Below are 14,282 nucleotides of genomic sequence, written 5' to 3'. Positions count from 1 at the left end.
TCCAGGGTGGTGATGCTAGTCGGGCGTGCGGGTGCAGGCAGCGAACGGTTGAAAAGCATGCATTTGGTTTTACTAGCGTTTAAGAGTAGTTGGAGGCCACGGAAGGAGTGTTGTATGGCATTGAAGCTCGTTTGGAGGTTAGATACACAGTGTCCAAGGACGGGCCGGAAGTATACAGAATGGTGTTGCCTGCGTAGAGGTGGATCAGGGAATCGCCCGCCGCAAGAGCAACATCATTGATATATACAGAGAAAAGAGTCGGCCCGTGAATTGAACCCTGTGGCACCCCAATAGAGACTGCCAGAGGACCGGACAGCATGCCCTCCGATTTGACACACTGAACTCTGTCTGCAAAGTAGTTGGTGAACCAGGCGAGGCAGTCATCAGAAAAACCGAGGCTACTGAGACTGCCGATAAGAACATGGTGATTGACAGAGTTGAAACCTTGGCAAGGTCGATGAAAACGGCTGCACAGTACTGTCTTTTATCGATAGCGGTTAGGATATCGTTTAGTACCTTGAGCGTGGCTGAGGTGCACCCGTGACCGGCTCGGAAACCAGATTGCACAGCGGAGAAGGTACGGTGGGATTCGAGATGGTCAGTGACCTGTTTGTTGACTTGGCTTTCGAAGACCTTAATATAGGCAGGGCAGGATAGATATAGGTCTGTAACAGTTTGGGTCCAGGGTGTCTCCCCCTTTGAAGAGGGGGATGACTGCGGCAGCTTTCCAATCCTTGGGGATCTCAGACGATATGAAAGAGAGGTTGAACAGGCTGGGAATAGGGGTTGCGACAATGGCGGCGGATAGTTTCAGAAATAAAGGGTCCAGATTGTCAAGCCCGGCTGATTTGTACGGGTCCAGGTTTTGCAGCTCTTTCAGAACATCTGCTATCTGGATTTGCGTAAAGGAGAACCTGGAGTGGCTTGGGCGAGTAGCTGCGGGGGGGGTGCTGTTGGCCGTGGTTGGAGTAGCCAGGAGGAAGGCATGGCCAGCCGTTGAGAAATGCTTGTTGAAGTTTTCGATAATCATGGATTTATCGGTGGTGACCGTGTTACCTAGCTTCAGTGCAGTGGGCAGTTGGGAGGAGATGCTCTTGTTCTCCATGGACTTCACAGTGTCCCAGAACCTTTTGAAGTTAGAGCTACAGGATGCACATTTCTGCCTGAAGAAGCTGGCCTTTGCTTTCCTGACTGACTGCGTGTATTGGTTCCTGACTTCCCTGAACAGTTGCATACCGCGGGGACTATTCGATGCTATTGCAGTCCGCCACAGGATGTTTTTGTGCTGGTCGAGGGCAGTCAGGTCTGGAGTGAACCAAGGGCTATATCTGTTCTTAGTTCTGTATTTTTTGAACGGAGCATGCTTATCTAAAGTGGTGAGGAAGTTACTTTTAAAGAATCACCAGGCATCCTCAACTGACGGGATGAGGTCAATGTCCTTCCCGGATACTCGGGCCAGGTCGATTAGAAAGGCCTGCTCACAGAAGTGTTTTAGGGAGCAATTGACAGTGATGAGGGGTAATTGTTTGACTGCGGATCCGCAGCGCATACAGGCAATGAGGCAGTGATCGCTGAGATCCTGGTTGAAGACAGCGGAGGTGTATTTGGAGGGCCAGTTGGTCAGGATGACGTCTATGAGGGTGCCCTTGTTTACAGATTTAGGGTTGTACCTGGTGGGTTCCTTGATGATTTGTGTGAGATTGAGGGCATCTAGCTTAGATTGTAGGACTGCCAGGGTGTTAAGCATATCCCAGTTTAGGTCACCTAACAGAACAAACTCTGAAGCTAGATGGTGGGCAATCAATTCACAAATGGTGTCCAGGGCACAGCTGGGAGCTGGGGGGGGTCGGTAGCAGGTGGCAACAGTGAGAGACTTGTTTCTGGAGAGAGTCATTTTTAAAATTAGTCGTTCGAACTGTTTGGGTATGGACCTTGAAAGTATGACTGCAGGCTATCTCTGCAGGAGACTGCAACTCCTCCCCCTTTGGCAGTTCTATCTTGACAGAAAATGTTATAGTTGGGTATGGAAATTTTTTTGGTGGCCTTCCTGAGCCAGGATTCAGACACTGCGAGGACATCAGTGTTAGCAGAGTGTGCTAAAGCAGTGAGTAAAACAAACTTAGGGATGAGGCTTCTGATGTTGACAATGCATGAAACCAAGGCTTTTTCGATCACAGAAGTCAACAAATAAGGGTGCCTGGGGACATGCAGGGCCTGGGTTTACCTCCACATCACCCGCGGAACAGAGGAGGAGTAGTATGAGGGTGCGGCTAAAGGCTATCAAAACTGGTCGCCTAGAGCGTTGGGGACAAAGAATAAAGGGAGCAGATTTCTGGGCATGGTAGAATATATTCAGGGCCTAATGCGCAGACAGGGGTATGGTGGGGTGCGGGTACAGCGGAGGTAAGCCCAGGCACTGGGTGATGATAAGAGAGATTGTATCTCTGGACATGCTGGTTGTAATGGGTGAGGTCACCGCATGTGTGGGAGGTGGGACAAAGGAGGTATCAGGGGTATGAAGAGTGGAACTAGGGGCTCCATTGTAGACTAAAACAATGATAACTAACCTGAACAACAGTATACAAGGCATATTGACATTTGAGAGAGATATACAGCGAGGCATACAGTAATCACAGGTGTTGGTTGGGAGAGCTAGCTAAACCAGTAGGTGAGACAACAACAGCTAATCAGCTAGCACAACAACAGCAGGTAAAATGGCGTTGACTAGGCAGGGAGGGTCAGATTAACTACACACAGAGCCTGAGTGCGGCTGGGGCCGACAGATAAAACATAAACAAACAGAATGGAGTACCGTGATTAATGGACAGTCCAGCAGGCATCAGCTATGTAGCCAAGTGATCACAGTGTCCAGGGGGCAGTGGTGGATGGGAAAAGGGAAGCTAGACTGGCGAGTACTATCTAGGCTAAAAAAAATGGCTGGCTGTGCAGAAGGTAAAAGCTGCTAGCAGTGGCTAACAATGACTAAATAGCTTGTAGCTAGTTAGCTGGTAGGCTTCTGGAGGTTCTTGAATGTGTTCTAAAAATTAAAAATAATAGCAATTCCGTATCACATTGGGTGAGGCAGGTTATCGGAAAGTATAATCGAATTAAAAATCGAAAAGAGATTGAAAGTAAATATGGGTCCAGTGAGTGGATGGACTGTTCTCAATCAGGGACAACGATTGACAGCTGCCTCTGATTGAGAACCATACCAGGCCAAACATAGAAATAGAAAATCATAGGCAAACTAACATAGACAACCCACCCAACTCACACCCTGACCATACTAAAATAAAAGACAAAACAAAGGAACTAAGGTCAGAACGTGACACTGAGACGTTTCTAAATTGTTTTGTGACAAAGGAGATCACATTGGGAAGGATCTTAGATCATTCCTCCGTACAGAACCTTTTCAGATTCTTGATATCCTACGTCTGCACTAATGGTGAGCTCTATTTTCATGTCAAATGACCATAGCACCGGTTGAAAGTGCCAATGCCGTTTATGAAACTCCAGGCGGTGCTACGGTCAGATGACATGAAAATAGAGCTCTTTGGCCATGCACACCAGTGGTGGGTTTGGCGTCGAAAAACAGAAGCATATGCAGAAAAGTATTCTATAGCAATAAGAGCAATGTCATTTGTTCTGTTATTTAAAGGGATGAATCAAAGCGATGGAACTTTCTGGAACCTTATCATTGGGGCTCTTTGCCATACCATTTTTTGTATACCTCTGTTACTAAAAATACTGATTACGTCCTCTTAGACATTTAAAACCACAAAGTTGTACCTCGTACCTACTGTGAATATGGTAGTGCATGTTTGATGTTATGGGGATATTTTGCTTCCACTGGTCCTGTGGCCCTTGTTAAGGTTAACAGCATCATGAAATTTACAAAGTACCAGGACATTTTAGCCAAAAACCTGGTTGCCTCTGCCAGGAGGCTGAGACAAAGGCCATAAGTAGATCTTCCAGCAAGACAATAACTCCAAGCACACATTAAAACCCATAAAGAAATAGTTAATTGACCACAAAATCAACATTTTGCAATGGCCATCTGTCTCCGGACCCCATTGAAAACCTTTGGTTTGAATTGAATAAATAAATAAGTTCAGACGAAGGATATCAAGGATCTGGAAAGATTCTATATGAATGAATGGTCTAAGAACCCTCCCAATGTGCTCTTCAATATCATAAAAGATTTTAGAAAGGGGCTCAGTGTCATTATCCTCCCAAGGATAGGGCGCCGGAGTACTGAAAACAGGGGTGTCAATCATTTTTACCCCATATTTTAAAGATTTATTTTTCAAACGTGTTCAACTAAATCTCTCTGAGCAATTGTATTCGTATAAAATGTAATATTTTTCCAATTCTTTTAGCATGCAATTTATCTCAGTATTTGTATTATTTATTTTTTGCTCATCTTTATCAAGGGTGCCAATAATTCTGCACCCCACTGTATACACACAAATACAACCACACACACAAATCTCTGGTTAAACACTTTGGATAATCTGTCCTCCAATACTTACACAGGAATGGAATAATCCAACATATTAGTTGTTTTAAGAAATGTAACTCCTGTAATATCCAAATAATATATAAATCTCATACTGTATTGGATACGAGGTCAAATATAAGAGCCAAATGACTACTTTACTATAAGGTTTCACTCTGATGATCCCCCTAGGCTGAGTGCCTTGAGGAAATTGCCTTGTGCAAAGAGGAAAAACAAATCATTTGAATACATCCTCCGCTGCCCTAATGCTCATCTCAGAGTTGTCACTTAGGGCAGGGATAGATGGGGCGCATTGTGGCTCTGACAGCGCTGGCTTTTGTAGGTGATGAATGGGACCGTCAGATGCGTTGACAGCTCTGTGTTCAATACATGTGGATACAATACTGGCTGCATCCCTTGACAAGCTGATGGGCTTTTGTCCTGATAATCTACATTGCGTGTATTCTCTCAGCCTCCTTATGGTGAGTGTGGTCACTGACGGGTATATCACAGCCCTTGAGCACAGAGTGTCAAGATTTGGAAGTAAAAACGGGCTGTGCTGTGACAGTTTGTGATTTCTGTCCAGAACTCTAAATACTGTCTGACTTAGAAAAATAGGCACGCTGCTTCAGGACAATACTGCCACAATGTTTTCCCCTACCTTTACTTTTACAAGACAAACCGATTTGTATATAAATTGTTTGCAATTAAAAGTTGTTCTGCCTGCAGGCTTGGATGCTGCTTTGGTTTCATTGGCACCCTGCATAAACAAGTAAAAATCGAGTGGAAACAACTAGGCTTGGCTGCAGACCCAATCAAGGATAAGGACCCTTTTACACTGTCATGTTTGTAAAAAAAAATGTGTTTCCTTATTTCAACTCAGGAGAATGAAACATTTAGGAAAATACATATGCACAGCTTATGTTGACTAGTGATGAGTTGGCTGGACACTCACTAGTAATATTAGTTATGAGTGAGGATGAAAGATAATTTAGTATGACACAAACTGAAAGAAACAAGGAGAATCGTATACATGTTGGGCAGAGTAAGGATTCTAAATAAAGATTCCAGAGTTGCAAACTAAATAAACATCCATCTTTACAACATTCAGGTAAAGTAATAATGTCAGTCTTGTGGTAAAAGTGTAGCCACTACACATAATATAATAATAATATATGCCATTTAGCAGACGCTTTTATCCAAAGCGACTTACAATCAAGTCGTGTAGGTAGTCTATCTCGTGTACATTGGGGAGAAATCCATGACTAGTAATATGAATAAATATTCATATATTGTATAAATGCTACAAAAAAAAAACGTAAATACACAATCACGCTCCAAAGAATCCAATTTCCAAATAGCACAATCCAGTCTAGCGGTTCATCATTAGCCATAGCTTTTTACTGTGATCCCAAATATTTGAACAAGTATCCTCCTCGTTGTTGATTGGTTAACTGCATGGGAATTTACAATTCTCATGTGCACTGTCGTCTTTTTATATTTATCTTTTCTCTCCTCCAAAATAACTTACAGTGTCCAGGAAATTTGAACAAAACAGCGCAAGGAGAAAATACCACTGGGTTAGGGAGGGCTGTCAGCAAAACTAATTAGAAACCTAGACTTTCCACTAGAACATATTTCTATGTTTGTTACCTGGAACAGGGCAACGCTTGGACTGAAGGCTATTTTGGGCCCAAGGACCGGTCTCTCGCCCGTGGGAAGACATGCACAGCGTCCTCTGAGGAATCGTTTCTTATGATTTGGACTGAGTGTGAGCTTATTTCTAATATTTATGATCCCAGGCAACAGAGTAAGTTATGAGGAGCTTGGGCCAAGACCTTCCTCAGTATATTCACTCCCTTATTATTTATTGTTGCCCAACATCTTTTTTCCCATCTCTTTCTTTCCTGGTCTTCCTTTCCATTTTAGAGGGAGTAGAGCCGGAGTAGAAGAAAAGACAAAAGGGGAGTTTGTTCATGTTCAAAAGTGAGAAGCAAACATTGATGTGAAAGCCAGTTAGTCTTGGCTGTGATATACAGTGTAAGTAGGTTTATGCGGTGGCATTGTTAACATAACCTCATACACATGCCTTTTATTTTGAAAACTGGAATTATCAATCGGGCATTTTTACAGAATCCAAAACTATTCTACCTTGTGCTTCTGTTCTGGGGTTAAACCAGTGTTGTTATTAATAGGTCATTTCCAGTAATGAATTTGCACACATGGAGAAAACACCCCCATTGACTTCCCAGTGGCTCATAGCGCATTATCTCTTAGCTTTAAATTGTGTTTAAAGGCTCTAGGCAGGTTGTTTTTAACTTATGTTGATGCATCACTCTAGGTGGCATATTAGCCCTCTGGTGTCCTGTGTTACATTATGCCTTGCCAGGTAGGCCGCAGAGTAACCCTTTGTTTTGGATGAGGACACTTAGTAGGACTCAGCCTCACAAGGTAAAATGAAAGATGTTTCACTGTCCACGGAAGATGACTTCCTGGCATTGAATGTGTTTTTTTGTCATTCTTTCGGAGAGCTACAGCCTTAAGCATCTCTCTCCACGGAAGATGACTTACTTCCCAGCTAGCCTAAACCGAAAGCCAGGAGGTATTAAAGTTTTGCCTCACTCAAATTGCATTGGATGGGATACTTTGAGCAGCTGGACTAATGTCTTACATTGACCTTTGACCTCTTTCAGCATTGTCATCTTTAATGACTGATCTCATATGATCCATATGTTTATCAAGATGAGTTTATTGACATCATTTCAAAGTCACAGTCTTGCTATAACAGGTTATAACAGGTTATAAATGGCACTGTATGCGTATGTGATAATAATGCTGGAGGAAGAGTATACTGTGCTTAATATTTGGACCACATCAGTGTGCGTGCACGTTCACATATGTACAAGTCTATGAGATAAGTCTTGGGAAAGTTCAAGTCTCAACGCTGGATATGTACTTATCCTAAATATTGTTTGACCTTCCCAGCGCCTGGCCATTACTCTCCTCCGAGTCATTCTCGCAGATGGATTTTTCGTTGCATTAATCCCCCAGATCAGGTGGGTTTTGTCAAAGTGTTAAACTTAAATACTTTGGGTCATTTATCTTTACGGCCAAACCCGGGGTCTGTCAGCGGCCAGACGAGCTATTTCCTCATTTGGTTTGGGAGCAAAGTGGCGCAGGAGAAAGCCGGGAGACGGCAGGGGCTGCTCACGGCTTAATGAAATCCTGATGTGAGGAGGGGGGAGAGCTGCTTCAGGTCGTGGCGCCACACCATCTCAAGAAACTCTACCTCTCTGGAGAGGTGGCTTCAGTTATTCATTTTTTTTCTCTCTCCCTTTTCGAGAACTACGACACTCTGCTCATAAAACATTGCACCGATGCGCCCTCATTAACTCAAAACGTGCATTGGGACCTGCTAGGTGTCCAAGTGGCCGTGGATAGAATTGCAAGTGATTCATTTGTTGACGACTCCCATGGTACTTTGTAGCCTACTCACGAAAGCATTCATCTTCATTCACAAAGATATGAACTGCGCCACTGATTATGAGTCCTAGTTCAGTCCAAATTCATTCTCATCGAACAAAAATAACAGATGTCACTGAAATGTACACACATTGTTGTTTGGTTTTGTCCAGGTAGTGTGTGTTAGTATAGTCATGGAACTAAAGGAAGATTTTCATGTGAGCTTTCATTCAAATGTTCGTATTTAGTGACTTTCTGTATTATTGTTTTAAGAGTGACTTTCTGGCTGTTTATTTGTATTCATAGTTCCATGGGTCATAAATCTCTAAGTAGTAATACTACACAGCATAAATCATTATCACAACTGGCTTCAATGTTTCCCTGTCCTTCTAGTTTTCTTTTCACATTTTTTTTTTACACATAATTACTTCTAACAGCTATGAATGTATATATATATATATATATATATATATATATATATATATATATATATATATATATATATATATAGTATGTGATGTTATTCTTGAGGCTGTGTATGTTCAATATTCCTTTGGCATGAATATTTGAGTCAGCCTAACCTTATCCTTTAACAACTTTGGGTTTTGGGCTCATAACCCAAACTTTAATCCTAACCGTAAACCTTGAAATTCTTGAAAATGTAGAGTTTCTCCAAAACAGTCAAACCTCAATATGTGGCTTTTTTTTTACTAAACATCATTATGTGACCCTTTGTCCATGAGCTCTGGTAGTCTTTATTTTAGCATGGGGTCAATTGACCAATCTGAACTCTTTGAGTTATGAGTCTGCTCCTGTGCTGAGGTTGTGAGCATTGCTCAGTGTATTCATGAAGCTTTCTAGTGTGAAATAGGCACATAACACACTACACAGTGGCACCTCTGCTTCATCTTTAATATGTTTCCATTTTACATTTAAGTCCCTCTTATCCAGAGCAACTGACAATCAGGGCAGTCAACATGGGGTTAATAACATCCAATTTGTGAATGACATTGATACACAGCTTTAATCATCAATGAATATAATAACTAATGATGAACTCCAAAGATCCCTCTGTTATAAGAGCTTTTTCATTGAACCTAGTTCAGTATATCAATGTTTTTATTTATTGGCCAATTGGAAATGATCATTACGGACAACATGCAGAATTAGTTGTGTACATTATCCATACAGCATATACACGTTGATATTGCTTTCCAAGAGCAATATTGTACATGAGAAAGCAAAACCTTGAAAATGGAATCAGACTATGGTTGTTCACCCCACATTTAACCAATAATAAAGGGGCTTTGGCTCAACCGCCCCATATTTTCTCATCAGTCAGCATCCGTTTGGGAGGGGGCGATAGTGTGGTTCCTCCCTTTGATCTGTCCCACTTCTCTTTGTCTGTATGGGTCTACTGATGCCATGTTCACAGGCAAACATCCATCGTGTGTGTGTGTCTGCATGTCTGTAATTGAAAAACAAAGTCATCTGTAATTGTGAGGACCATATGTTACAGTGTATAGTGAATAATGAAATGGGGTCAATGGCCATACTCCACTTTAGATTTCAGTGATTCCACGTGTAGTTCATCGATACATTAAAAAAATACTATTCGCAGGTGTCCGAAAACCAGAAAGGAAAGAACAACCAGAGTATAAGCTATGGATGTATTCAACATAAAACACATTTTTTAAAACAGATGTAATGTATTTACAAAATAATTGTATAATAATAATAACAATAATAGGCCTATACTCAACTACTTACAAAATAATGGTCAATTCATTTAAAAATGTTAGGGGTTAGTACATTTAGCTCACTCTTCTCTATTAGTCGTGTTTGACATTACAGTTCGTTTAAAAGGTGCTTACATTGTTTCTGATAATTACAGGCTAATGAAGCCTATTATTGCCCACGATGCAGAAACATGTGCTAGTGCGCTGTAATCCTCGTTTAGCCCTTCTGACCGGGCGCTTGGCCGCCTCCGTCCCTCTTTATGATCTTAAAATGGACCCCAATGGAGCATTAGATGTCGAACAACACCGCTCCCGGGGGGGTTTCAAGCTCTGACCTGCAAGAGAAAATGAACTGTGCAGAGGTGACAGGGTGCGAAGCCGTTTGGCCCTGCGCGTTTGGGGCTCCGCGGTACCCTGTTGGGAATCTAAACATTTGTCAACCTAGTGGCGGACGGGAGAGAAAAAAACAACAGGTACTAAACACGGTGGAATATTACACTGTCTAATGCAATGCGGGATGTAAAAGCCTTAGCACTTTAAGGCCGACGTGTAGGCTAGGCTACGATTGCTGTTATGTTAGTGATGCTTGCGAGAGGGGATTGAACCCGGCGTTACTGGTCTTCTCTCCATCCCTATATGCGTCAAACCCACTCACTCAAACACGCTTACAGAGAGAATAGACGAAGAATGTCTTATCTCCAAGATTGCGCATGCACATAACCTGTCATGTACGCGCGCGCGCACAAGCCCCTTTCTCACTCCCAGTTTTCACAAACACACACACCGCAGGGGATTATTTAAGCGCTCACTCACTTTCTCTCCAATTCCGAGGTGATGAAGTATGATTATGATGTGTTGTGTACTAGGCTTACCCTTGATTATTGTTAGAACGCACGAGCAACTCAAAGCTTAGGCTACATTTGCCCAGACGATTGACTGCATTGTTTTCTTGAAAAGGCAGTGGTGCTTGAAATGATCGCTTCGTTCAATAAAGCTTGTGTAACCTATTTCTGGCAGTGGAGAGAAAATAGGGGAAGTTAATAATGATGTTAGATTACATTGCATTTTTTTTTTCTTATGTGTACTACCATTTTGAGGGAAATCGGCTACAGTTATGCAATTTGCTCTCTTCTCAGGTTTGTCAAGGACTGTCGTAATCGTGATTCCAGTAGTGACCGAACGTTGTGAATGACTGAAGTATTAGTAGTAGGCCTACCATTATTTTTCATGTTGATAATAGTACATTAATATTATTTATTTACAGTCTACAATATTGGTAATTTATTGTTATGCCTATAAAATAATGATTGAATGGGGAGATGAAATCCCACAATATCCTGACCATTACAGGCAGTTAACCCACTGTTCCTAGGCCGTCATTGAAAATAAGAATTTGTTCTTAACCGACTTGCCTAGTTTAATAAATATTTCGTCTTTATTATTGCTTCATTGTTTTCTGATGCCAACTCAGCAAGCCATCTCTCTTTCCCTGTAAGCATGTATCACTCATACGTGTAACCTTCTCTATTGCGCCCACGTTAAGTGTGTGTTCCTGTATCATGTTATATTTACGTTGTTAGTACAGCTGTTTTGTTTTGCAACAGGATTCAGTAAAGAACATGGAAAGAGTGACGAATAAATATAATACGCCTAGCTACCTGAATGACATCCAGATGTGTCACTCAACAGTTATATTGCATTGGGCGACCCAAGTTTCACTATATTGTAAAGCCAAATGATATTGGTGATGATATATAAATCTCAAATAGTTTGTTTGAAAGCATGGACAGAGACCAACAGAGAGAACAATGTAAATGGACAAATCAATGCACCTGCATAATTTATGCTTATTTTACGATTTGTTGGAACAAGGCCCGTGTTTCTCCAGTTTAAGTTTATTGAAGTACCAGGTCAGGGTACTTTATTTTCTCGAACATCTGCAAAGCATCACCAAAAAACCCTACAGTGGAGCCTAAAGAATCAGAAAATCAACATTCAAAACCAACTGTTTATGTCCGCAGTTATTCCAAAGACCAGTTGGCGATGATATTTTGATAGTCTGAATACGGCTTTCCAATAGCCAGCCCCAACACATCTTCACTGTAGGCCCTACAAGGAAAATTGAGTGGCCATGAGCAGCAATATGTGACGTATAGGGGACCGGCTCCGGGGAAGGGGAGTGACGAGATCGAGCTATGCCTAATATAAAACGCAACTCCCCTAAGATTTGATGATTTATGATGTCAGGTGTTCTGTTTCTAATTAACGGTTAAATTAAGTCAAAGAAAACCTTTCGAATTAGCACTGCTCCGGTTAAGACCGCAAAGACCATCGGAAACAAGTTTGGAAAAGAGATATCGGTGGACTTCTCTTTAGAACTATTAAAGCTTGCTGCATTTGAGGGAAATATAACACCCCATTCTTTCCGTCCTTCCATGGCTCGTTGGCCCTCCGCTGTGTTCTAGGGCAACTATCTCTTTTTGAAAGAAGCCTGATATTAACACAGCAACGTTACATTATGTATTTTTCCTGCATATGCGTACACCCTGAATTGTCTTTTAGTTCAAAATTAACTATTTAAATCAAGACGACATAGCCTAATAGTTGACACATCGGTAAGCATGGTTGGGTTGGTTCGTCTCCATTTCCAAGTTATCCTGTAAATGTAAGCATATCTAAGGTTATACTGCAATTGTAAAAAAAAAAATGTTTTAAAGATTTTCCACTCCGACATAAAGACGAACTCGTTGTTTGGGAGATATCGCTGCAACCAAATAGAAACGTTTAAAAATGTTAAATTGTTGATCAGTGACAAGATATTGCTTTATAGTTATCAGGCTGTAATTGTTATGTTATTAAATAAATTCGATGGGTGGCCTAAGCCTAGGTCTATGTAGGCTTAACTGAGAATGATTTGAGTTCGGCTATATCCTTCAAATAAGGAGATGAAGCAACACATTGTTCGTGTGATAGGCCTACTGATTATGTGTTTTTGAACGAGGAAAATTAACGAAGGCCTAAATTAACGCAGGTGTGGGGGGGAGTCTGTACTTCATGATATTTGCTGCTATCTGCAATTGTATCATGTTGGTTGGATTCAATTGAGCCCTTCAAATGAAGTATCCCTTGTTTAACAAGAACACATCCCTAACAATATTGCTGAATGACGCGCAAGACGGCGGGTTTCCACCTAGACTAATAGAATCTCGTGCAGTTGTATAACTCTAATGTTATTTGGCCTGGTTTCGTCCCCACACGAATGTCACCATATGGTGATAGCACGAACAGTACGATGTTTCTGCAAAGGCTCGATTCACTGGTAATGGTTCATGTAAGAAATGCATTTACCATTTCAATCGATTATTTATAAAACTACTAAATAACAGCGACATTGGCCATTATCAATATACTTCGGGTTTGAAATAGATAATAATTGATTTTGTTGACACGCGCCGTGAGGGATGTGGGAATAAGTTCAGAATTGCCACCTCTGGTTTGTAAATCTGTCTATCACGCTGCAGAGAGCACGGTGTTAATGTGCTGAATAAAATACCATAACAATAAAAATAATTCTCCAACAGTTTGTAAACATGCCAGTGGAATTTATTTTTATTAGAAAAAATAACTGGGGAAAGCATTGTATATTCATATGGGGATATTGTCCTTTCATGCAAAATGTGTCACTTTTTGGAATGAATAGGCTAAAATGCTACATTTTTGGATAGTCTGTGTGCGCCATAAATAATGAAAGTTTATATAAAAATATAATACACATTTTCTCAATATATTATATTTTAATAAACGAAAATACAAATAACATTTCGCCATTTCACATAGGCCTAAGCATAAAGACACACAATTCCTGTTAAACACATTACTTATTTGTAATTGCAATAGTCTATTATTGAAACCATTAGCATACAACATCATACTTCAGATGAATAGTATAGGCTATAGGCTGCATAAAAACATTTTCGAAGATTATCGTTAAACCTATTTGAAAAATATATAACGAACTATTAATGCATGCATATTGTAGGTCTGCCATACTTGTTAGTGTAAAATTCTGAAGTCATTCTGATCAATGGATAAACAACACACAACCTACCTGCTCCTCGTTGCTATCGAACTTACCCCTTTTCATTCTATGATCTACCCTCTTACATGGTATAGTCCTTGCATCATCAGAATTTTTATTCACATCATTAACGAAGGAGAGAGAATGAGAGCGTGACAACTCTTGTGTCGCGTCTCTTTACCTACGAACTCAACAGATCAAAGTATTGTCACGCGTCATATTTATCAGCATGCTATTCTATGACATTTTATGGCGCATTATAGTGTAATTCGACACTGTCCTAAAATTCACTATTTATCTCCTAATCATCCCCAGGTTGTCTCATGAGACTCCTATACGGCTAGAATAGATAATAGTATAACTACTTAAAAATAATAATCACCGATAACTGATGGGCAAAAAAAGGTTAAAGGTTAAGGTTTTTCTTGAAGCCGTTCCTCTCCCAAAAGATCCAAAACGCATAAAGCCTATAACCTCACGACAGGAAGGATAACACGTCTATGCT

At 41.0% G+C, this 14,282-nt stretch overlaps 1 long non-coding RNA gene across 1 annotated transcript; it reads right to left on the bottom strand.

The window, feature by feature from the left end:
* Positions 1–8,860: 8,860 nt before the first annotated feature.
* LOC127913753 (uncharacterized) lies at positions 8,861–14,011 on the bottom strand. The gene is made up of 3 exons (XR_008086642.1): positions 13,808–14,011; positions 9,835–10,034; positions 8,861–9,428 (listed from the first exon to the last, which is right to left on the bottom strand). It is a non-coding gene; the product is annotated as an uncharacterized LOC127913753 (long non-coding RNA).
* Positions 14,012–14,282: the final 271 nt, after the last annotated feature.

The sequence above is a fragment of the Oncorhynchus keta genome, chromosome 30 (assembly GCF_023373465.1).
Source record: "Oncorhynchus keta strain PuntledgeMale-10-30-2019 chromosome 30, Oket_V2, whole genome shotgun sequence".
Lineage (NCBI taxonomy): Eukaryota > Metazoa > Chordata > Actinopteri > Salmoniformes > Salmonidae > Oncorhynchus > Oncorhynchus keta.
This window is presented reverse-complemented; position numbering and strand designations above follow the sequence as displayed.